The 26,287-nt window shown below is 34.2% G+C and overlaps 2 pseudogenes; both read right to left on the reverse strand.

The window, feature by feature from the left end:
• Nucleotides 1–745: 745 nt before the first annotated feature.
• Nucleotides 746–4,599, reverse strand: LOC139899652 (cinnamoyl-CoA reductase-like SNL6; annotated as a pseudogene).
• Nucleotides 4,600–7,678: 3,079 nt separating this feature from the next.
• Nucleotides 7,679–24,525, reverse strand: LOC139899653 (receptor-like protein EIX2; annotated as a pseudogene).
• Nucleotides 24,526–26,287: the final 1,762 nt, after the last annotated feature.

Raw genomic sequence — 26,287 nt, forward strand, 5'->3', positions numbered from 1 at the left:
CTGAGTCGTTAAATCTTCGTTAGTCATTACATGTAAATGTTGTTTTAAAACCTTTAGGTTAACGACCATGTTAAATGTTGTTAACCCATTGTTTATTATATCTAAAGAGATGTTAAATTATTACATTATCATGATATTATGATGTATTAATATATCTTAGTATGATATATATACAATTAAATGTCGTTACAACGATAATCGTTACATATATGCCTCGTTTCGAAATCATTAAGTTAGTAGTCTTGTTTTTACATATGTAGTTCATTGTTAATATACTTAATGATATTTTTACTTATCATAATATCAAGTTAGCTATATATATATATCCATATATATGACATCATATAGTTTTTACAAGTTTTAACGTTCATGAATCACCGGTCAACTTGGGTGGTCAATTGTCTATATGAAACCTATTTCAATTAATCAAGTCTTAATAAGTTTGATTGCTTAACATGTTGGAAACACTTAATCATGTAATTATCAATTTCATTTAATATATATAAACATGGAAAAGTTCGGGTCACTACATTTAGCACTTTCTTTTACTTGATTAAGAGGTTTTCACGCCAAAACAACCTGACCCATACCCAAGAGGTACCCATTACCTTGGATCTAAACCCATCAATAGCTACAAACACAGCACTTTTAGTTTTAACAAACTAAAAAGTAAAAATATGTTAAAAGCTACATAATACCATACATTTGGTTACTAAAAGAAATTTGTAACAAAGTCATGTCAAAGTCAGGATAAGTAGGATAAAAGTCGATCAACGCCAAATAATATACGTAGCAGGTGAGACTGCACATTAGCCATTTTCTTTTCATCGAACTCATACTCCTTAACTGGTACTTTTTTAGCCTATCAAATAACAATAATCTGAATACCAGTCAATTTAATAACACATACGGATCCTGCTAAAGATAACACACATAAAATTGTTAATAACATGTATTAGAATACCAATTCTCAACATACCTTGAGGTAGCGAAGAAACTGCAACTCTTATGGAATAAGGAAAATCAATGCATTCCCTTTTGCGCCCTCTCCATCAGCAGTTTGACCAACCAGATGAATATATTCTTACGTTTAGATGACAACCCATGAGATGAAAGGTAAAGTTAAACACCTTAGACTCATCTGGGGGACCATACTATAGAATCCAGTCCTATAGAAAAATAAGAGTTACTAATGTTATGCACATAGAAAGCGTATCGTTTACGTAGAAACATAAATCAAAGTAATAGCCTCGTTTAGTAAATTCGAACATAAACGAAGATTGAGCTTAATAAATAATCAGAACACGAACGAAGTCAGAAACCCAGAAAAGCATAACTTTCTTACTTTTAAAGAGTCATTGTAGATTTGTCACATTAGTTTCTGCTCATACTTTTTAAAGAAAGATAACACAAACTTTTCAAGAGCTAAAAGCAGACTAAACCTTCATACATTATATATCTATTTTAGATTAAGACACAAAATAATCAATCTGATAACAAAGCTTCTCATCATTATTCGAACAATATCACTCCAATTAATTATTGGCATTTTTGACCCAGAACACTTTTTACTCATCATCTAACCTGCCCGATCCACCCAATTTGCTACCCTTAATTGTATATTATAGAAGACCAATTTATTTCGAAAAATATGCCAATAAAGACACAATCGTGTTTCAGTTTTTCCTATGAACACATTATGAGAAACTATTATTTAGCAAGATACTATGTTTGAATACCTTTTTTTGAAGTTGTAATAATTAGACGTATAATTCCGTGTTCGGCAAATTCGGATTATTAGTACACCACAATCAAACATAATCAAGAAGAGCTTATATTTTCTACAAAATAAATTTATCTATGGGTGTCAAATAGTAAAAAAAATTACAGTTGAGAGATAAACATTTCCAAAGTGCGACTCGTGGTAAAGTTCGCCCAAAGTTTATTTGTAAGTATTAAAGCTTTCTAACTTTTTTCATGGTTTTTTATTTGGAACCAGAGTAATTGCTAGATGGAAACGAAGACTTACGGAGCATTATCGCCTCCATTGAAGCTACCATAAGCAATAAACGCCCCTACTTCAAGTGCCAGGGAGGTCAAATAAGCACTTGTTGTTCGTGCTACCGAAATATCGAACAACACATTTTTGTTAGGAAGAAGAGACTCGTAGTTATTCTTAACTCCTAAGCATCCCGCCCACGTAGATGGAACCAGAAATGATGGACTGAGCTTCACACCGTAAAGTGCTGTTGTTAATCGTGTAGCTATCTGCACGACATATTGACTTAATATTCGTATTATGGCCTTATGGCTCAAAATACCTTAAATATTTTTTGTCCATGTTTTAACATGTATTGATAACATGCTACATAAAATAAATATTACAAAAACAGAATAATAACAATATAATCGTAATGTAGGGTCTTTGTTAAAACAAATCGGGAGGCAGAAATGTATATAATATAGATTTTGGGTGACTTCAACCCATTTCACCTACTTTACTCATTTTAGATAATAAAAAAAACGACCCAAATCAACCTATTTTTAAGTAAATGACTTTAAATCAACACTACTAACAAAATCAACAGATCACTAAAAATCGACACAAAAGGTAAATATGGTACCGCTGAAACTAAAATCGTGAGGAAAACACTAAATAGTGGCAAATTTTTGTGTAGGTAATTAACTTCGGATTGAAACACCGTTACAATCGCTTGTTTCAGGCACAGCTCAGATATATAGTAAACTATACCTGGCAATTAAGACATATACTCTCAAATTTAGATCAAATGGGTCAAGTATTCGGGTCAATTGGGTCTTGAAAAAAGTTAGGCCTAGCAATGCAATTAAAAACTTAAAAAAAAAAAAGTTCTAATGTGGTTTTCTCCAACCTATTGGGTCCTATACATAATGTAAAAGGACATATCAAATGGGTATCAACTCATATACATAATATAGAAAGAACAGGTCAAATGGTTTTTCTCCACTGCTTTATTACTGATCACATATAAAAAATCCTTATATTTAATGACTATTTACTGATCATGCATAGCCGAGAGTTTTCATCATTTCAAATGGATAGGACCGAGCACTCTACACACACAATAAGTGAACCGTGACAATCAATTCCGAGTATCAAAATTCATAGCATATTTTATAAATTCACAAGAAAGGTACCGTGTCTGGTGATAACATTGAAGTCTAGATCCTACCATGGACACCCAACCAACACACACTTATGATCTGAGCCACCTCAAACCTACATTTTACAACCAAAGATGTTAGCTTTATTGTTCTCTCTAACTTCTAACCATTTACTTTCATACAATCACACTGTGTTTCTTCCATTTGCAAGACCATGAAATGAATCCTTAGCATTGGCGCAAAATACCAAAATCCACATCCAACAATCACTTACCACGAATGTAGCATGTGGATGTGATAAAAAGAGACGAATAGAAAGAAAATAACATAAATGAAAAGGAATCGCAATAAGAGTAAACAGGAAGCTTAAAGACTAAGCACCCCGATAGTAGTGAAATTCACACTACATATATCAAAATTACCACAAAAATCTAACGACAAGATTTAACTAACCTAGGTGGAAGTGAAGATACGTCTGGAGGTAATAGAATCTGGGCGAGTTTTACGGCATCCTCATTGTAATTAACGACATGATTGAAGCACAAATATCGACCATAAACAGAAACGTCTTCAAATAAGCAAATATGAGAATCAACCAAGAATTTAAGGTCAACAGTAACAAAAACCCCATCTTCATACATCTTGGCTGCACCTTTTAAGTACGAATGTGTAATAGTCAGATCAGGGATAAGCAATAATCCTGCATTTATAGATACCATGCTCAACCCTCGATCCATCGCTAGTGCCCACCCGTTTTCTCTGCTAACGTTTTTGATAACCCGTGCCATAACTGTTTCATCAAATTATATATGATCAGTGAATGCAGTTGCTATACTGCCTATACATATACTTATATACCTTTAGTTTTAACCTAATTTTGGATTTTTTTACATAGAAAAAGTCAGTTATCTTGAGTATGTAATTTACTAAAATTTATTATCAAATTCTGATTGTTAAATGGACATCTAAACCCCACACACATATAAAACTTGATGGGCCTTTTTATTACTGAGTATTGAAAACTTGTTAAAGCATGTATACCTTAAATTTCTTGCAAAAATTAACATCGCTCCTATTTTGTTCATCAACATCAGGTGATGAAGGTGTTGAGTCACTTGGGTCTCTCCAGATACAGGCAGTAGCAGACGAAGTAAAGATGATTTTGTCAATAGTATCGATTTGGGCACACACTTCCAATACATTATGTGCAGCCCTTACCTCTATTTCCGCCATCGATTCCTAAGCGAATACATAATATTTAACACTTGGATATCTAAAGTTTAAAAGAATTTTAAAAAATTTGAATCTTTTTAAGAAAATCAAACAACATACATCATAAGAAGGCTGATCAGTTGGAGGCTCAAATGAATAAAACAAACCATAACATCCTTCTAAAGCTTTCACTATACTATGATAGTCCAATGGGTCTGTTTCAAACACTCTTAAATTCTTGTTATATATATATATATATATATATATATATATATATATATATATATATATATATTTTGTTATTCCATAATAAGTGTTATTAATATTTTTAGGTGTGAACAATATATTTTATATATATATATATATATATATATATATATATATATATATATATATATATATATATATTGTTATTCCATAATAAGTGTTATTAATATTTTTAGGTGTGAACGATATATATATTTTATTCCTGATTAAAATAAACACATAAGAATTAGTCAACATTTATGAAACACATGACTTTCAAAGGTAACAAAAGTTGTTGTGTGTAATCTAAATTGTTTACTTCAACACTTCCAAATCCATTAAAACTCAAATCAGTTATCAATAGAACTTTACAAACTGACTAAACTAACCATCTAGATATACAAACTGACTAAACTAAACTGACAATTTCATTATTGAATCATGAACCGTATTCATCAAACAAACCTTGTTAAAAACTGTTTAATCATTTGAATTAACAAAGATTATGTTAAACCTGTTGTGGAAATTGATCTTTGAAAGGATGACACGTCTGATCTTGACAAATTTACTGATCAAAAGCAGAATCCAGTATACATACTTGATGATGTTCGTTTCATTGAGATGGAATTGAAGATGATAATGGATGAAGAACACTGAATAATAATGGATGAAGAATGAATTGAGAAAACGAAATGGATTAGGTATCCATTAGGTATGGAAGAAGAGCCGTCGACTTTTTGAGAAGATGAATTGATTTGGGGCATTTAGTCCGTAGTTTGGTCGGGTCAGGATGGATCCGAATAGAAAATTTTAAGGTCCGCATTTTTTTAAGGGTATTAAGGGTATAATATTGATTAAGAATGATTTATTAGCTAATATTGTAATTGGATGATTAAGGACCGTTAGATTAAGGGGTATTCTGATGTAATTTTCTAATCTAACGGTAATTAAGGGGGTTTTGAAAACAATTATTAGCTAATCAAGACTCTCTTTTAATGTATATAGTGATATAGTTTCATTTACTATGTCATAATGCTTGGAAATTTTCATGGGTTGCTTTCAAAAAGAAGAGTATGTCATTTTCAGTTCATACAATAACATTTAGTATGTAGATGATCTTAGTATTGTATGGTTAACGATTTATTGGTGAATGAGAAATCTGTGAAATGCTACTAATATGGTAAACACATTTAGGAAAAATAATCAAACTTTTTGATCACTGATACTATACTGATTGGTCCTGCTTTGGCTTACCGAGGTTTGTTTTTCAATGCAAATTTTTAGTGCATTGATCCCATTGTGGCATCTTAATTACTCTGGAGGAGCAATTGGTGTGATTTCAACCTTGATTGTGGTGGAAATAAATAATGTAAAATAACAGAAACATCAAAGATGCAAAGTAAGTATTGTCTAAGAGCATGTAACATGTTTGAACCGAAACATTAGATTAAGTGTAATCCAAATTTAAAAGGAGGAGAAGAGAAGTTAGAGTTATTGCTGATGTTATTTGATGCAGGCTATGTAGCGTGTGCTTGATGTGTTAGTTAGCACATGGTCAATTGTTGTTATTGGACGGGTTGCATCTGCTAATGGTGGAAGTCAACCTCTATCACCACCCAAAACTTAAAGATATTCCAACTGCCCGGTGCAGGAAAAGTAAGTGTTTTTCTTTTTTAACAGCAATTCAATCTAACTGGTTAGTTTGTATTGTAGACTCTCTTCACAACTCTTTGAATACATTTCTGCATGAGTATATATATATTGATCTATTCTATTGTAGGCAGCTGCATCAAGCCATCATGTTAATGATCTTTTATGTGCTAATTTCATATGGAAGTTTTTCAAAATCATAAATCATGTTATTCATAAACGGCGGAGGCAAAAAATTATCTTAAAAGGGGTGAACTTATATATTTGATAAATTATCAAAATTACTTTTACATATTGAGATTATATATTATATATCTCGAGGTCACCCAAATATATCATTTTGTTTTTGTGGTCTCCCATATACGATTTTCCAAGCCACCTAAGTTATTCCATCAATAAGTTGTTCCCACAATGTCTCCGTCGATTTACGTACATATTATTATTTGGTATGATGATTAGACATGATCGATACAAATACAACTATATTATACATAACACTCTTGTACTAAAATCATTAATTATTGAAGTACATATCTCAACATCTTAACAAAGAAAACATTATCTACTGATTTAAGCACAATTTCTATATTTCTTAAGTACATTTAAACATATTACATCAACACAACACTTATAAGTTACTTTGAAAAAACAATACTTATACATGGCATCATAAACCATATACCATAGCCTAATCAACATGGGCGGATCTTCAGGGGGGCAGGGAGGGGTGCTGGCCCCCCCAAATTTCTGAATAACTATTGCATATCGTTGATTCGTTTTAGAAGGAAAAAGAGGAACTCAGTGTTTAATTTTAATGGAGAAGTTGATGTTCTATAATGTTAATTGGGATGGTGATGATGAGCAGAAAAGTAGGTAAGAGGGAGATGTGGGGCCATCTACTTTTAGTATTTTTCAACACAACAACCTTTACTTTGTATAAAATTTCACTTCCAACCCCTCAAATGTAGTATGCCATTTTTCATTCTTAAATACAGTATATTTTAAAAACAATATATAATTAAGTAATACTTAATTACATTAAAAAAAAACTCACGTAACTTTTAACTAGATTAGTTTAAGTTAATGCCTAATGGACTACCTAATTTGACGAGCTAACGTAATAATAACTCCTGTTAAAAATTTATCTCATATGTTATTGTTATTTTTCACAACTTCGTGAAAATATATCTATCTATAGAAGAAAAAAAAATATATTATGTTCAATAAATGACCTATTTATTGACAAAAAATATAGGACGACTTCTTTTGTCAAACTATATTTTAATTTTTAATTTTTTTGGCCCCTCCATATAATTTGTTCAAGATCCGCCACTGCTAATCAAGAAACCGAAATATGCAATCCTCCATGCTTTGCTGACTATCAAGGGAGCAAAAATCATCCAAAAACCGACTATAAATCCAGAAATCAAACTAACAATGAAGCCCCACTCCAATCCATGTGATCCATCATCATCATCATCATTTTGTTGTTCTGTATCATTACTAGTCTTAGTACTTCAACTGGTACACAAGGATTAGTGAGTGGAGCTCCACAAAGTCTATTGCCAATGAAGCTGGAGTTATCGAAGCTCTGAATCTGAGTACTTGATGGAACTTTTCCTGTTAAGTTGTTGTAGGACACGTTGAAGCTATTCAAAAAATTAATGCTTGACAAGCTCATAGGAAGTTTTCCAGAAAGCTTGTTGAGTGATAAATCAAATGTTTCAAGTGCTTTCATGTCTCCAATCTTCTCTGGGATCCTTCCTGTCAACAGATTGCTAGACAAATTTAAAGATTTTAACTTTATGAGACTCGTTAACTCACTTGGGATCTATCCTGAAATACTATTATTTGACAAGTCAAATAGCATCACTAATTGAAGAATTGTACTATATGTGTCCTCACGTCCCTTTATCACTAATGACTCGGTAGAGATAATTTCTTTTGACCCGTTAACCGGTGAGAACTTATATATTCCACCTTCATATGCTGACCCGTTAACCGGAGAGAACATGAATGTTCCACCTTCATATGCTTCCTCGGTTAAGACTCTATATTTGTTGAAGCATCTTGGAATATCTCCTGACAAATTGTTGTTCGCAAGGTCCAAGATCTGAATATATCTTGGATTACAAAGCTCATGAGAAATATTGCCATCAAAATTGTTGGATCTAAGGTTAAGAAGCCTCAAATTAGAAAAATTTCCAAATCCTGATGGAATGTTTCCCTCAAGTTCATTTCTACCTAGTTGGAGGATCATTAAGTTTTTCAAGTTCATTAGAGAATCAGGTAATGTTCCTGACAGCTTGTTTCCATCCATGTTCAATGTTTCTAGTCCTAACAAAAGGCCTAGTGTTCTTGGAATCTTACCAGACAGATTGTTGTTCTCCAAGTTTAAAACTGATAATTGTGGCCAATTCCCCCAGCATTCGGGAATGACACCTGACAGATTATTATTTCCCAACATAAGAGGTGTTGTCCATTTCACACCATTGAAACACAACAAATGATGTAATGAGCCCTCAAAGAAGTTATTCGATAGATCTAAAAGCAATGGAACTGAACCATTTGAGAGATCAGGTAAATTTCCTTTAAATTCGTTTGAACTTAAGTCAAGTGAATAAAGTGTTGCAGAGATATTCAACAACGCCAATGCTCCCTGGATATGATTTTTCGAAATATCTAAAAAGATTAGTTTGGGAAATGATGTCAAGCAAAGAATGAATACGGCATAGGTGAAGAAAGGCTTGTATTGCTTACGTCGAGTTTTATCAAACCCGTCTGTATTTGAAGCCACGAGGCAAATTCAGGCCCTAAAACCCAAGAGCTCAAATACAAGTATTGTATCTTGAAAGGGGGAATCCAGTTTGCAACTCTCGGCCTTAAGGTTAGGTTGTTTCCATTTCCATTTAAATATTTCAGGTTAGCTTGTTTGGCAAAGTGAGCTTCTGTTACAACACCTGTTAGCATATTTGAAGAAAAATCTAGATAATCCAATTTCGTAAGCTGACCGAGACTATCTGGAAGGCTGCCATTCAGTTGGTTAGATGAAAGATCTAACATTTCCAATGATGATAATCGCCCCATCGAGTTCGGAATATGACCAGATATTCGATTTCTACCAAGATCTAGTGACCTAAGAAAAGTTAGGCGTCCTATGGAATCTGGAATTGTACCTGAAATGTTGTTCCGGGCTAATCTTAGGTGCATCAAATGTATCAATTATTCAAGTTCATTTGGTAGATGACCACGAACTTCCGAAAATTGGATGGAAATTGACTCCAAAAGAGGGGACTTGCAGTCGAAAAAAGTTTGAAAAAGGTTTGATAAAGTAACTTCGTCTGAAAATTTGTTACTTGACAAATCAATCACTCTCAAATTACAAAAGTTACACAAAGATATAGGTAACGTGTTGTTGATTTTATTACCTAACAGATCAAGGCTACGGATAGAGGTCAAGTTGTGAAGAGAATCGAGCTTTGAACTTGTAACGCCACAATAACTAATATCTAAAGAAATGAGATTACTGTCTATTGTTCTAGACAAACCGTCAGGCACTGATGAAGAACCCTCAAAATAGCTCCAACCAACATAAAAAATACTTGAGAGAAGTCATGTTGCGATAGCTATCAATAGTACTCGAATAGAGCCATCACGATAATCACAAAAACTTAAATCCAACTAAACTAGATTATGTATACTAAATATACACTGTCCCATAGAACTATCTATATCATTATAAGAAAGATCTAGCAATGTAAGGGATGTAATATTACGACCAGTAGCAAGTAGAGGTATAGCGACTTGACTATTAGACAAATGTACTTTTTCTAAAGATGGAAGTGTTAGGAAGAGGGGATCGCCTGGACGTTGGGAGATATAAATTTGAGAGAAAAACAACTCTATTACTCACAAGAATAGATTTACAGAGTATTACAAAACTCTTACAAAAAACTCTCAAACTCACACACACTCTCTAGGTTGTGATTACACTTCTCTGAGTGATTGGGATGATTTACAATTGAAGTTTGCACCTCTATTTATAGTAAAAATTCTATGGCGGTGGAATGGTGTGAACGGAGATGGTGGGCGGCCATCATCGTGTTCATCTTTGCTTCTTCTACATGGTGTTCAAAGAAGGCTACTTTGAACATCTAGAAGGTGAGCTTCTAGATTGTAGGCTGGAAACTTTCAATTCTCCCCCTCCAGCCGAATCCACGAACATTCCAGTTATGTCTCTGCATAACTCCAACTTCTCTCGAGTCACCACCTTTGTTAAAATATCCGCAGGATTCTCCTTTGTATGGATCTTCACTAGTCTCAACAGTTGTCGATCAATTACCTCGCGTATCCAATGATAGCGAATATCAATATATTTTGTACGGGAATGGTACATGGAGTTCTTGCTCAAATCTAGAGCACTCTGACTGTCACAATGTACCTTGTACTCCTTTTGCTTGATTCCAAATTCTTGGAGATAACGCTTTAACCACAACATTTCTTTTCCAGCTTCTACGGCAGCAATATACTCTGCTTCAGTTGTGGATAATGCAACACACTTCTGTAGTCTTGACTGCCATGAAACAGCTCCCCCTGCAAAAGTGTAAATGAATCCTGAAGTAGATTTCCTACTATCAGGATCTCCGGCCATATCCGCATCTGTATAGCCTTCCAAGATTGGATCAGCTCCCCCGTAACAAAGACATAGATTCTTTGTACCTTTAAGATATCTGAGAATCCATTTTACTGCATTCCAATGCTCTTTCCCGGGGTTGGAGAGAAAATAACTCACTGTTCCCACTGCATTAGCAATATCGGGCCTTGTACACACCATCGCATACATCAAACTTCCAACTGCTGAAGAATATGGTACTGAAGACATCTCCCCGATCTCTTCTTTGGATGAGGGACAAGAACTCTTGCTTAACTTGAAATGGTTGGCTAATGGAATGCTAACAGGTTTGGCATTGTTCATATTGAAACGTGAAAGCACTCATTCAATATACTTCTCCTGAGATAGCCATAACCTTTTATTCTTCCTGTCTCGGGTTATCTGCATTCCCAAAATCTGTTGAGCCTGTCCTAAGTCTTTCATGTCAAAAGACTTCGAGAGTTCCTTCTTCAGCTGGTTGATCTTCGTTGCGTCTTTCCCTACGATCAAAATATCGTCTACATAAAGTAGAAGAGCAACGAAATCTCCTTCAAAAACTTCTGAATGTAGACACACTCATCTGCTGCAGTTTTCTTGTACCCGTGACTTACCATGCACGAGTCAAACTTCTTGTGCCACTGCCTAGGTGCCTGCTTTAAACCGTACAAACTTTTCTTCAGCTTGCATACGAGGTTATCTCCTGAAACCTCAAAACCTTCCGGCTGCTTCATGTAAATCTCCATGAAGAAAAGCTGTCTTTACATCCATCTGTTCAAGCTCCAAGTTCATACTTGCGACCAATCCAAGTATGACTCTAATTGAAATCATCTTAACTACTGGTGAAAATATCTCGTCAAAATCAATCCCTTTCTTCTGTTGGAATCCTTTGACTACAAGTCGTGCTTTGTATTTCACCACTTTTCTGCTACCATCCTTTTTCAGCTTGAACACCCATTTATTTTTCAGTGCCTTCTTCCCGCGTGGAAGTTCTACAATCTCGTAAGTTTGATTTTTCTGCAGAGAATCCATCTCATCCTGCATTGCGAGCAACCATTTTTCTTTATCTTTATGAGTTACTGCTTCATGAAAACTCTCCGGTTCTCCATCTTCAGTAAGTAGAAGGTACTCGGATTCTGGATATCTACTCGATGGAATCCGACCTCGTTCAGATCTACGAACTTCTGGAACATTCTAAGGAGATCCACCATCATCTTGACCTTGTGATGGTGCTGGAACGTCTGGCAGATGGGGTTGTGGCTCCCCCTGCTCAGCACCGTCATTTTCCTCATTATCTTCTACTTCTGGCATTTCTTCTTGCACTGAAAATGCATTTCTCATGAATGATTCCGTTGTTGCCTCTGGCACCTGAGCAGCAACATTTGACTTCTGAGATATTGTGGGCTTTTCAATATCTTCTATTGTCTGGCTTTCATGGAACACCACATCCCTACTTCTGATCACCTTTTTCTCCTTTGGATCCCATAATCTGTATCCAAATTCTTCATCTCCATAGCCTATGAATATGCATGGAGTGGTCCTTGCATCCAGCTTCTGCCTGAGCTCCTTGGATACATGTGCGTACGCCAAACATCCAAATACTCTTAAGTGAGAGTATGATGGATCCTTTCCAGACCAAAGTTTCTCCGGAACTTCAAAATTCAGTGGTACTGATGGAGATCGGTTGATCAAATAACAAGCGGCTGTGATTGCTTCTCCCCAGAATGGCTTTGGCAACTTAGCCATACTGAGCATGCTCCGAACACGTTCCATGATTGTTCGGTTCATTCTTTCTGCTATACCATTATGTTGAGGGGTACGTGGGACCGTCTTCTCATGTCGGATGCCATATGATCTTCAATAGGCATCGAACTGCCTGGAAGAGTATTCACCGCCGTTGTCGGATCGAAGACACTTTAACTTCTTTCCTGTCTCACGTTCAACCATGACATGGAACTGTTTGAAGTAATCGAACACCTGGTCCTTCGCCCGTAAGAAATATACCCACACCTTTCGAGAAGCATCATCGATAAACGTTAGAAAGTATCGGTTGCCGCCAATTGATTCAACCTCCAAGGGACCGCAAACATCAGAGTGTACCAGACTGAGTAACTCTGATTTTCTCGTTGAAGATGAATTAAACGAGACTCTATGATGCTTACCAAACAGACAATGATTGCAAGGATCTAGTGCAGCGTCCTTGTCTACATTGATAAGCTCATTCTTTATTAGGGTAGACAACCCTTTTTCACTCATGTGGCCGAGTCTCTGGTGCCATAAATTTTGTGACGCCTCTTTTTCTGCAACATTAATACTGTCTGTGCAGATCTTCACATGAGTCTTGTACAGTGTGCCACAAATGTGTCCTCGAGCGACTATCATAGCGCCTCTTGACAATTGTGACGACCCGGAAATTTTCGACCAAATTTAAACTTTAATCTTTATATTATTCCGACACGATAAGCAAAGTTTGTTAAGTTAAATCTCAAGAATTTTAAACTGTGTTCATACATTCATTATAACCTCGACCAAATTCCGACGATTCACGAACCGTTATATATAAATAGATATGTATATGTATATATATATATTATAACTTGAGAATATTAATAAAGTATTAAACGTATAATACTTTACACGAACGTATTTGTTTCAATATGATTTTTGACGAAATTAAAAAAAATATATTAAATGATTGAATTATTAGAAACATTGAATTATGATTACAAGTCTCTGTTGAGAGGTCCACTATGATTTGAGAAAATCTATTCCTCTTAACGATATTCAGAATAATTTGTAAAGCTATTTATAAATAAAAATAAAAAGTGTCATTTACGAAAGTTAGACAAAAGTTAGTGGAGAATTGATTTCCATAATATTCTATTAATCTATTTTCAAACGTACAAAGACGTTTTCAGTTTAAAAAGAACTTTATTATTAAAACGTATATAACTTTTATAAATATCTAGAACCACTTTTGACAACTCATTACTTAACCAGTATGATAAAGATAACGATATTTATATTTTATTTTATTAAATATATATAACGATTTAAATTAATATTATATATACGCGTATTATACGTATATAGTTTTATACTTTTACTATACTTTAACTTTACCTTTACTTTACTTTTACTTTTACTTTTACTTTACTTTAACTTTAATAATTCACTTTAATAATTCATACTTTAATAATTCACTTTAATAATTCACTTTAATAATTTATACTTTAATAATTCACTTTAATAATTCACTTTAATAATTCATACTTTAATAATTCACTTTAATAATTTACTTTAATAATTCATACTTTAATAATTCACTTTAATAATTCACTTTAATAATTCACTTTAATAATTCATACTTTAATAATTCAAAAATCTATTATAAATAGAATTGAATAGGTTTCATTATTTCATAGAAACTTGAAAATATATTTCTCTAAACTCTCTCAATCGATTTATATATATAAATATATATATTTGCTCTGTATTATTTCAAGATATTATTAGTATACATAAAATATTACGACGGAGTGCTGTCCAAGTGATTTCAAAATAGTTTTTTATTAATGAGTCGAAGCTAAGGAAATTATGGGTTATAGCTATGGAGGTGATGGGTATGGTTCATGGGTATGCTCGTGAGGTCAATCTAGTGTTTATCATCTCCGTTGCGTCTACGTACTTTCCTGCAATATTGAATCTCAATATTGATACGTTCGTGAATCCGAGGCCAACCTTGCACTTGTTAAATGACGTTATATGTATTTTTACTACGAAATACAGTATTGTGAGTTTCATTACTCCCTTTTTATATATATTTTTGGGCTGAGAATACATGCGCTGTTTTATAAATGTTTTACGAAATAGGCACAAGTACTAAAACTAATTCTATGTGGGTTTAAACCAGAAATATACCCTTAGCTTGGTAACATTAAACTACTTGTCTATGTACGGTAGGCGCGAATCCTAAAGATAGATCTATTGGGCCTGACAAACCCCATCCTGACTATGGGATGCTTTAGTACTTCGAGGTTATTTTAAACACACCTGATCTGGTGTACTTCAGAGGGTAAAACATGAACGTTAAGGCTTGTTACCGGGTGCCTACAACTTATAGAATACTTTTATACACTTGCGAGTGTATATATATTTATAAACGGAAATCTTGTGGTCTATTAATATATTGAAATGATTGTTATGATAAACCTATGAACTCACCAACCTTTTGGTTGACACTTTAAAGCATGTTTATTCTCAGGTATTAAAGAAATCTTCCGCTGTGCATTAGCTCATTTTAAGGATATTACTTGGAGTCATTCATGGCATATTTTGAAAGACGTTGCATTCGAGTCATTGAGTTCATCAAGATTATTATTAAGCCAAATTATAGTTGGATGTATTATGAAATGGTGTGCATGCCATCAACTTTCGTTGTAAAGAAAGTTTGTCTTTTAAAAACGAATGCAATGTTTGTAAAATGTATCATATAGAGGTCAAATACCTCGCGATGTAATCAACTATTGTGAATCGTTTATAATGTATATGAACGGGTCCTTTCAGTTGGTATCAGAGCGGTGGTCTTAGCGAACCAGGTCTGCATTAGTGTGTCTAACTGATAGTCGTTATGATGCATTAGTGAGTCTGGACTTCGACCGTGTCTGCATGTCAAAAGTTTTGCTCATCATTTTTGTCGGAAATTACCTGCTTATCATTCTTAGTCTAGACACATCTTATTGCATTGATTGCATGAATAGTGTATAGACAAAATTCATAACTTAGCGTATCTGCTAATTCATATCTTAGCGTATCTGTTACTGTAAACTTTGCCTGACATATTCCGTAAATTCCTCCGTACACTATGAAACCTTTTGCTCTATATAATTAGAATACCACCCGATAGCTGGAAAATCATTTCATATCAAAAAATTCTTTATTCAATCGTACGAAATGGAATTCGTCATTAGTTCAAGTCCCTCGAATTCCGAAATGGAATCCCACTCAAGTTCCGAAAGCAGTGTGACCGGAATGGATCAACCAATTAGTCATCATCTATTCTGGATGAATTGGGGATGGGTTCGTAGCCTCCTAAATCATTGGAGATAAGAAGAAGGTGATCCCTTCCATCCACCACATTGCCCTCTTGGCGAAGAACCTGAAGCATTTACCGGCGAACCTATCCGAAACACCATTTTCTCTCTTATTTCTAGAGTATCTCGTCACGATTACATACTACACCAAATTCTAGATTTTATTTATCCGCTCGTCCGAACCGACAATCACCCCGGTGTAATAGAAGAAGTGAACGAGCTTCGCGCTCGGGTAGTGGCTTTGGAGAATATGGTGCAAAGGTTACAAACACCAGCAGCAGCACCAGCAGCATAAACAGTACCACCATCAGCAACACCAACAGTACCATCACCACCACCAACAACAACATCCACATCCCACACTGCAACATCACAATCTGTATCTCAAACATCAACGTCATACCCCCTGTAAATATCCAGGAATATCAACAACAACAAACGATGAAGTATTAATTCATAAACTTCATTGAAGAGATATCTCTGCGGCAGTTATGTAATCTCCAAAATCTTAGAGATTATTTAATTTTGACCGTAAATCGGATGAGTGAACGGAGATGGTAGAGTAGAAACTTTGATCGAAAATGGTGTACGATTTACAAGCTAGATTTGTTTTACCAACAGCATCAACAGGACCGTAGCATCATCAACACAGTCAGTGCCGTCAGTATCGTCAGAATCAACAGCACCTGTAACATCACAAACTCTGTCAGTTCAAGAATCATTGTGGACATCATTACGAATCAACAACAAATATATTGTATCAACGAGTTATGAAGTATTAACTCATTTCCAATCGAAAAATTTATATGTATATTTTATATGTATAAATTTTTAAACCATAATAAATCTTCCCGTACTAAGCTATTATGTGTGAATCTTAACTACTCAGTTAATTCATATTACAAATATGCAATGATGTACGTTCGTCCGCAATTTAACCATCGTTAATTACAATCTCTGTCTCAATTCAATAAAAATTCAATTCATAATAAATCAAGTGTATTATTCGAATATATGTTTGATTTTACACTTTCATCATCGATGTACTCGAAACTTTTCAAATAACATCATTCGTACCTTGCGAAGTTCACAAGAATTTCACGAAAACCAACAAATAACAAAGTAATGATTCATAATTTCAATATTATTGAAGAAATACTTATGCAATTTATAAAGTTTTAGGGATTACTCAATTCTAGTTCCAACCATAAAACAAATGAGTTTAATTTAATATTAAATCATTAAATCTATATTACATCTAAAGAAAATATACACATATATTTTCATAAAGACTGTAATAAACTTCTTTTGTACAAAATATTAATTGTGAAATTTTTTTAACGGGTAGGTAATACCCGAGAGATATATAAATTCACAATTAATGTATTACATTTTTTGAAACTGATTCAGCAATCATCAACTATACTCCCTACTTTCACAACAATATCCATTCTTTCATATAAATCAAAACAATCATACTCATTCAAATTCAATTACATATTCTGATTTTGAAATCGCATAATTCAATTCGAAATATAACCAGTATCATCACTCTTAGATTCCTATATCTTTCAAAGCTATACTTTGACTTCAAAACTGTGTTAGAACATCATATGTATTAACGATTACAATATGCGCTCAAACCCTTCGAAATTCCTGAAGACACTTCAACTAAGGAACAATCGAGATGATGATCCAACCACATGTTACCTACAGTTATACACCTGAAAAACTCTCAAAACCCAAGTCATAGTTCGACACGTATCCGTGTTAGACCCTTTGGCATTTACTAGCTAAAATAACTTTTCAATTCCGTTTCAAAATAGACAGTTTTGTCACATCTCCAGCAAGTCAACTTCGACTTCTCAATCAAAACAGTCTTATTATAACCTCAATAGATACGTTGCCCTTTCGCCAACGTTACCGGGGAATCGTTTATATTCACCACATTAGCAATAAACTTACCAACAACTTCACTGATCTTTGACTTTCAAAAAAAAAAAATCATTATAATTATCGAAACCCTATCATATACTCATTCGTACCTTATAACAAGAATTGCCATACCAATTATTGAGAATCAACAATCAGTATTTTGAAACCACGCAGCATGTCTACATCAACGATTACATATACACACAACGTCTACCTCCAAGACTTACATTCTTTGAATGAGAAATTTCTGAAAAACACCCTAAACTGCGAACCAGTTCTCGAAATTTTGAAAAATGCTGATGAAGCAGCAAAAACTGTAAACGACCTTAACAGTAAAAAGTTGGATGATAAAGGATAGTATATTGGCAAAGCTCAGAAAAAGAGAAGCTTTGGAACTGGAAAACGGATTGAGCAAAGTATGAAGGAGGCTGTGGACAAATCACAAAGGCTGAACCTGCCTTCAAAGAATCCAAATGATTCAGTACTTGCTGAAGTCATTAACGAATACCTTGCTCCTGACTCTAAACCCCTGCGGACAATATCCTTCATCATTCTCTGATATTAGACATTCTAAGATATCATCGTATCTTTCATTATAAATATCATCCATACTTCTGAAGATATTTTTATAATTATTCTTATCTGAAATCATTTACCTCTTCGCGCTATCTGTATTATATCATAAAAGAAACTATTTTAGTTTCTAAATTCTGAAACATTCGAGTTTAAAATAGGAATATTCTTGAAGAAGTGTTGGGAGCTGAAGCATGAGTTAGTATAATATAATGACACTTGATCAACGTGATTATATTACAGTAATTCATGCTGAGTTTCTAAATGGAACATGATGATTCACAGATCATAACGTCATCATGTGCTATGTTACACGACTCTTGTATTCTCTTTGATCTCTAAATATCAAGAAAATATTTCTTGATGATTCGGCCTTTTCTGAGGTATTCTGGTAACTTGACAAGTCAAGATCGTGCCATTACAATTTCCTTCCTAGAACATTAACAATGTTCATTCTGAAATTTATATCTGCGAATTCTGGACCATTACAAGCGGTGCTTAATCGTAAGAAGAAGAAACGAAAGGAGAAAGCTCCGAACTAGAAATGGGAGTATAAATCATAGCAAATAGAAGAGAGCATTAACTGTGGATGACAATGATTATAGAAGAAGCAAGGACTTTGAAATATAAGGGAAGATATAAAACCCAACAACAACCCAGAAATCACAAACCGTATATATCAATGCATATAGCAATATAAAAACACGGGAGAACTAAAAACACTATAAAACCAAGAGTATAGTAGAAGTAAATAGATTCTTCCGGAGGCAGATGAAAAAGAAGAGCGACAGATATGAAAGTGAGGAGTATATCAAGAATCAGCACTGGATGAAGCATATTGACAAATACTTTAAAATATGAGTTGAGAAGGTGTGAGTTGTAAGAAAACAAATGAGGTGGATTTATAGTGAAATATCTGACAGAGAAATAAAAATAGATTATCACATTAATTCGAAGAGGATCATAATTTCCTTAATCGCCGAATAATCAAATCCAATATAGATTACAAAGATTTTCTTTTCGGAGATCAATCGTGATGACGTTAAAAGATACAACGAATCACTATTATCTTATTTCATTCATTTACGATAACTTCACTCACACGCTTCGAGTAATCGAATTATTTTATCCATTCTTCTTGAACATGATAAAACTCTATAATCGTTATAATAACATTCTCATTGTTAGTCATGACGACCTCTATCAAATTTCGGGGACGAAATTTCTTTAACGGGTAGGTACTGTGACGACCCGGAAATTTTCGACCAAATTTAAACTTTAATCTTTATATTATTCCGACACGATAAGCAAAGTTTGTTAAGTTAAATCTCAAGAATTTTAAACTGTGTTCATACATTCATTATAACCTCGACCAAATTCCGACGATTCACGAACCGTTATATATAAATAGATATGTATATGTATATATATATTATAACTTGAGAATATTAATAAAGTATTAAACGTATAATACTTTACACGAACGTATTTGTTTCAATATGATTTTTGACGAAATTAAAAAAAATATATTAAATGATTGAATTATTAGAAACATTGAATTATGATTACAAGTCTCTGTTGAGAGGTCCACTATGATTTGAGAAAATCTATTCCTCTTAACGATATTCAGAATAATTTGTAAAGCTATTTATAAATAAAAACAAAAAGTGTCATTTACGAAAGTTAGACAAAAGTTAGTGGAGAATTGATTTCCATAATATTCTATTAATCTATTTTCAAACGTACAAAGACGTTTTCAGTTTAAAAAGAACTTTATTATTAAAACGTATATAACTTTTATAAATATCTAGAACCACTTTTGACAACTCATTACTTAACCAGTATGATAAAGATAACGATATTTATATTTTATTTTATTAAATATATATAACGATTTAAATTAATATTATATATACGCGTATTATACGTATATAGTTTTATACTTTTACTATACTTTAACTTTACCTTTACTTTACTTTTACTTTTACTTTTACTTTACTTTAACTTTAATAATTCACTTTAATAATTCATACTTTAATAATTCACTTTAATAATTCACTTTAATAATTCATACTTTAATAATTCACTTTAATAATTCACTTTAATAATTCACTTTAATAATTCATACTTTAATAATTCACTTTAATAATTCACTTTAATAATTCACTTTAATAATTCATACTTTAATAATTCAAAAATCTATTATAAATAGAATTGAATAGGTTTCATTATTTCATAGAAACTTGAAAATATATTTCTCTAAACTCTCTCAATCGATTTATATATATAAATATATATATTTGCTCTGTATTATTTCAAGATATTATTAGTATACATAAAATATTACGACGGAGTGCTGTCCAAGTGATTTCAAAATAGTTTTTTTTTAATGAGTCGAAGCTAAGGAAATTATGGGTTATAGCTATGGAGGTGATGGGTATGGTTCATGGGTATGCTCGTGAGGTCAATCTTGTGTTTATCATCTCCGTTGCGTCTACGTACTTTCCTGCAATATTGAATCTCAATATTGATACGTTCGTGAATCCGAGGCCAACCTTGCACTTGTTAAATGACGTTATATGTATTTTTACTACGAAATACAGTATTGTGAGTTTCATTACTCCCTTTTTATATATATTTTTGGGCTGAGAATACATGCGCTATTTTATAAATGTTTTACGAAATAGGCACAAGTACTAAAACTAATTCTATGTGGGTTTAAACCAGAAATATACCCTTAGCTTGGTAACATTAAACTACTTGTCTATGTACGGTAGGCGCGAATCCTAAAGATAGATCTATTGGGCCTGACAAACCCCATCCTGACTATGGGATGCTTTAGTACTTCGAGGTTATTTTAAACACACCTGATCTGGTGTACTTCAGAGGGTAAAACATGAACGTTAAGGCTTGTTACCGGGTGCCTACAACTTATAGAATACTTTTATACACTTGCGAGTGTATATATATTTATAAACGGAAATCTTGTGGTCTATTAATATATTAAAATGATTGTTATGATAAACCTATGAACTCACCAACCTTTTGGTTGACACTTTAAAGCATGTTTATTCTCAGGTATTAAAGAAATCTTCCGCTGTGCATTAGCTCATTTTAAGGATATTACTTGGAGTCATTCATGGCATATTTTGAAAGACGTTGCATTCGAGTCATTGAGTTCATCAAGATTATTATTAAGCCAAATTATAGTTGGATGTATTATGAAATGGTGTGCATGCCGTCAACTTTCGTTGTAAAGAAAGTTTGTCTTTTAAAAACGAATGCAATGTTTGTAAAATGTATCATATAGAGGTCAAATACCTCGCGATGTAATCAACTATTGTGAATCGTTTATAATGTATATGAACGGGTCCTTTCAACAATTTCCATGTGCCTCTACTGAAATGACTATTATAGCCCTGTTTGTCGAGAGCTACTCCGGAAAGTAAATTCAGCCGAAGATCTGGCACATGGTGGACATCCTTCAAAGTGATTGTGCTCCCAGAACTTGTCTTTATCTTGACATCACCAATTCCGACAATCTCAGCGGAACTGGAATTTTCCATCTTCACAGCTCCAAAGTCTCCAGCTTTGTATGTTGTGAAGTATTCCTTGTATGGAGTTACGTGGTAGGAAGCTGCAGTATCTACCACCCATTCTGTTTCTTCTCGTGAGACGTGAAGGCATGTCTCATCATGGGTTGAACAATAAGCTACATCACCAGAGATAGTCACTAATGTTTCTCCACCCTTATTCTTCGGCTGTGAACTGCTTTGACCTTGTTCCTCTTTCAATCTATAGCAGTTCTTCTTCATATGTCCCTCTAATCCACAATGATGGCATTTATATGTTGGTTTTCTGCCATCAGCTGACCTGCCCTTGCTCTTACTTCTGCCTCTCCATTTATTTTTGCTACTCATTCGCTGTCTCCCCTGATTCTCTGTGACAAAGGCATGGGTATGATCTGTGCCCATGTCTTTTCTCCTTGCCTCTTCACTGAATAGGGCATCCTTGACCAATGACATGGTAAGTTTGCCATTCGGGGCTGAGTTGCTGAGTGTTACTACCAGCGTTTCCCAACTATCGGGAAAGGAACTAAGTAGCAGTAGCGCCTGAACTTCATCGCCAAGCGGCATCTCTACAGAAGATAACTGGTTGACCAAGCTCTGGAACTCACTGGTATGCTCGGCAACTGAAGTTCCACTTTTGAGCTTCATGTTGACTAAACGCCTCATCAGCAGGGCTTTATTCCGAGCAGTCTTGGCCTGATACATGTCCTCCAACTTTTTCCAGAGGACATATGCGTCTGTCTCTTGTGCAACATGGTGGAAGACACTATGATCAATCCATTGACGGATCTGACCAATAGTTTTTCGGTTTGATTTCTTCCACTCTTTCTCTTTGGCAGAATCAGGGTTTATACCCTTCAATTCAATAGGATCGAACAAATCCTTACAGCTGAGGAGATCTTCCATCCGAGGTTTCCACAGCGTGTAGTTTGTGGCTGTGAGCATAATCATAGCTCCGGAAGATGATGTTGACTCTTCTGTGGACATTATCACCTTACAAATAATTTTTTAACACAAACGGGGTTGAATTGTAGAAAACAGAGATCACCGTTACGTCCGGAACGGTTGAAAATGGTGGAATAGACACTTCGCGGCTTAAATTCCACTTACGGGGCAAAATTATAATTTTTATAAACTTCAGGGACCAAAAATGAAATTCTGAAAATTTCAGGGACCAAATTGTAAAATTTCATAATTGCTACAGTACCGCTACAGTACTGCTACAGTGACTTGCTACAGTGATCGTGATCGTCTTCTCCGGCGAAAATTCCGGCACCGGTCGTCTTCTCCGGCGAGATTCCGGCGAGTTGACCAAACTTTGACCGCGTTTTCTGGGCTCGTTATAACTCCGTTTAAGTCGCCGTTTTTTGCGTTGGACTCGGTTCGACGAGACGAATCCAATGGTACACTCAAAATTGAATTTTGAGAAAATTTCAGAAAACTCAAAACTCGACCAACGTCTCTAACCAAGCTCTGATACCACTTGTTAGGAAGAGGGGATCGCCTGGACGTTGGGAGATATAAATTTGAGAGAAAAACAACTCTATTACTCACAAGAATAGATTTACAGAGTATTACAAAACTCTTACAAAAAACTCTCAAACTCACACACACTCTCTAGGTTGTGATTACACTTCTCTAAGTGATTGGGATGATTTACAATTGAATTTTGCACCTCTATTTATAGTAAAAATTTTATGGCGGTGGAATGGTGTGAACGGAGATGGTGGGCGGCCGTCATCGTGTTCATCTTTGCTTCTTCTACATGGTGTTCAAAGAAGGCTACTTTGAACATCTAGAAGGTGAGCTTCTAGATTGTAGGCTGGAAACTTTCAGGAAGGGCGTTTATCACCTGAAGCCAGTTGTTTGCTTGGCTATGGTATACACCGCTCATATCAAGGTAATGCAATTGATGAAGACTTGACAACCATCGCATATTCTTCACGGTGGTAAGTTCACTGAAAGATCCAACAGAAAGGACGTTTAACTCTGAAAGATTTCCCAATTGAGGGGGGATAATTCCACCAAACTGGGATCGTGAGAGATTAAGATACCTCAAGTTACTAAAGGAACCAATAAAACTCGGAATTTGGATTCCTCCAAAATCATTGTTACTCAAGTCCAAATGCCTGAGTTGCTTTAGATGTAAAATGGATGGACTTAAAATCCCACTCAACCTCTGGTCCCGAAGATGAATTCGTTGAATATGACCAGTAACGTTGTCACAAACAACTCCAGCCCATCTGCAGCAATCACTTGCATCAGCATCCCAAGAAGCAAGTTTATTCGCTTCATCAACGAGCCCATATTTGAACTCGAGAAGTGCTTTTTTTCCGCCATCTATACATAATACTTCATCATCACAGTTTTGATTTGAATAGCATAGAGGGAACAATAATAGAAGAAAGCACAAGCAGTAACAAGAGGAATAAAGAAATGAAAAATGAGAACTCATGTTTGCTGATTATTTTTTCAGCTTGCAATGGAATTTGAGATATTACTTTAGACTGCTTAAGTGTTTATGGGTAGTTTTCATTTTATTTAAATTCTTTATATTCAAGTAAACCATTGGAAAATAAGTAGTAGCTAGGTCCCTAACTCGATCTTCACGACAAGTTAGACGACCACTTTATGTAGACTCAAAAGGGATAGGACAAAAATTGACCCAAGTCTAAGTGATATAAAAAGACTTCTAATATTTGCACTTGCAAGTGGAAAACGCAATATTTATGAATGGTAAAGCATTTTATTCTTGAGAAAATATTTTTTTCTTCTCATTCCTCTTCATTTTTCAACATGTCGTGTGAAATCCATTAGGAAAAATCTCAAATGCATGTAATCATTTTAACTGTTGGTGTGTATGTTAGGTAGATTTTGAAAATCCTATCATAGTTATATTTTAAAAATGATTTTGCATGAAATAGTAGTTTAATTATTTGATTTTTATACATTAAAAGTAGTATACATTTTGGTCGTGCAAATGCTAATTTTTATTCCACTATACAAATACAAATATACATTAAAAACTTGTAAATTTTAATTTTTGATTTGCACGGCTCATATTAAAATATGTTAATTTAAAGAATAAAGTTCAACTTATATGCTTTTGAAAAGAAAAAAATTAAAATTTTATTATGAAATTCCTTAAATTTGAACATTAGATCTTAAAATGATGTTAATTTTTTTTGAAGAACTGAAAAGAAGGATTGAAAATTGTGGGGGAAAGTGAAGAGAAAAAAAAAGAATCGTAAATTCTTTGGTTTCAAAACTCGGGAGCCCAATTTGACGTGGCCCAAACTTTGGCTCTAAATATGAATTGATACGGCAGGGCTCGCTCAGTATATATCAAACTCTGGCCCTAAATTTGTAAATGATAATAGCAGGGCTGCAGCGAGCCCAGTACATAAATGGCCAAGCAACCACGACTTTCGGTCCATAACCGTCCCCAAACAGCAAACAGCAATCAGCATCCAGCCACTGGGCGAAACATGGCCGGGAATTTAGAATTGTATTTAGTATAATCAAGTGATCGAATGAGTGATTCATGTATTTAGTATAATCAAGTGAATGAGTGATTCATTGTGAACGAGTGATAACTAATTTAGTATAATCAAGTGAATGAGTGATTCATCGTGTAGTCTGTGATTTATTTCATATTACAAACCAATTGGGTGTCCAATTTCTACCTCCCCTGATTCCGTTTCCTCTGTTTTCGCTATTGTTTTTCTTTCTGTCCATTTTCTAAATCACTTACAAGTAGTTGTACAAAAGACAATAAAGCACCACAGAAAGAAAAGTGAGAACAGATGAAGTTCATTAGAGCCAAGATAGTGTTAGAATTTTGTCATGTGATATATCTTGGGTCATTAACTTGTAAATTTCCATTGTATGCCATTTTCAGTTTTGACAATAACATTAAAAAGTAGATAATCTTAATATTGTATGGTTAAAAATTTATTGTAAACGCATTTAGGCAAAATAATTAAACTTTTTAATCAATGATACGTACTACATTGATTGCTTTTGATTTGGTATCCTTCTCTGCAGGAGCAGTTTGTGTGATTTCAGCCTTGATATGCAGAGGCGAAGCCAGGAATTGTTGTTGAGGGGGGCTTAAGTTATTGAAACATCAAACGTTTTTAGATAGTGAAAATCACACACACACACACACACACACACACACACACACACACACACATATATATATATATATATAT

This window comes from Rutidosis leptorrhynchoides, chromosome 3 (assembly GCF_046630445.1).
Source record: "Rutidosis leptorrhynchoides isolate AG116_Rl617_1_P2 chromosome 3, CSIRO_AGI_Rlap_v1, whole genome shotgun sequence".
In the NCBI taxonomy this organism is placed as follows: Eukaryota; Viridiplantae; Streptophyta; class Magnoliopsida; order Asterales; family Asteraceae; genus Rutidosis; species Rutidosis leptorrhynchoides.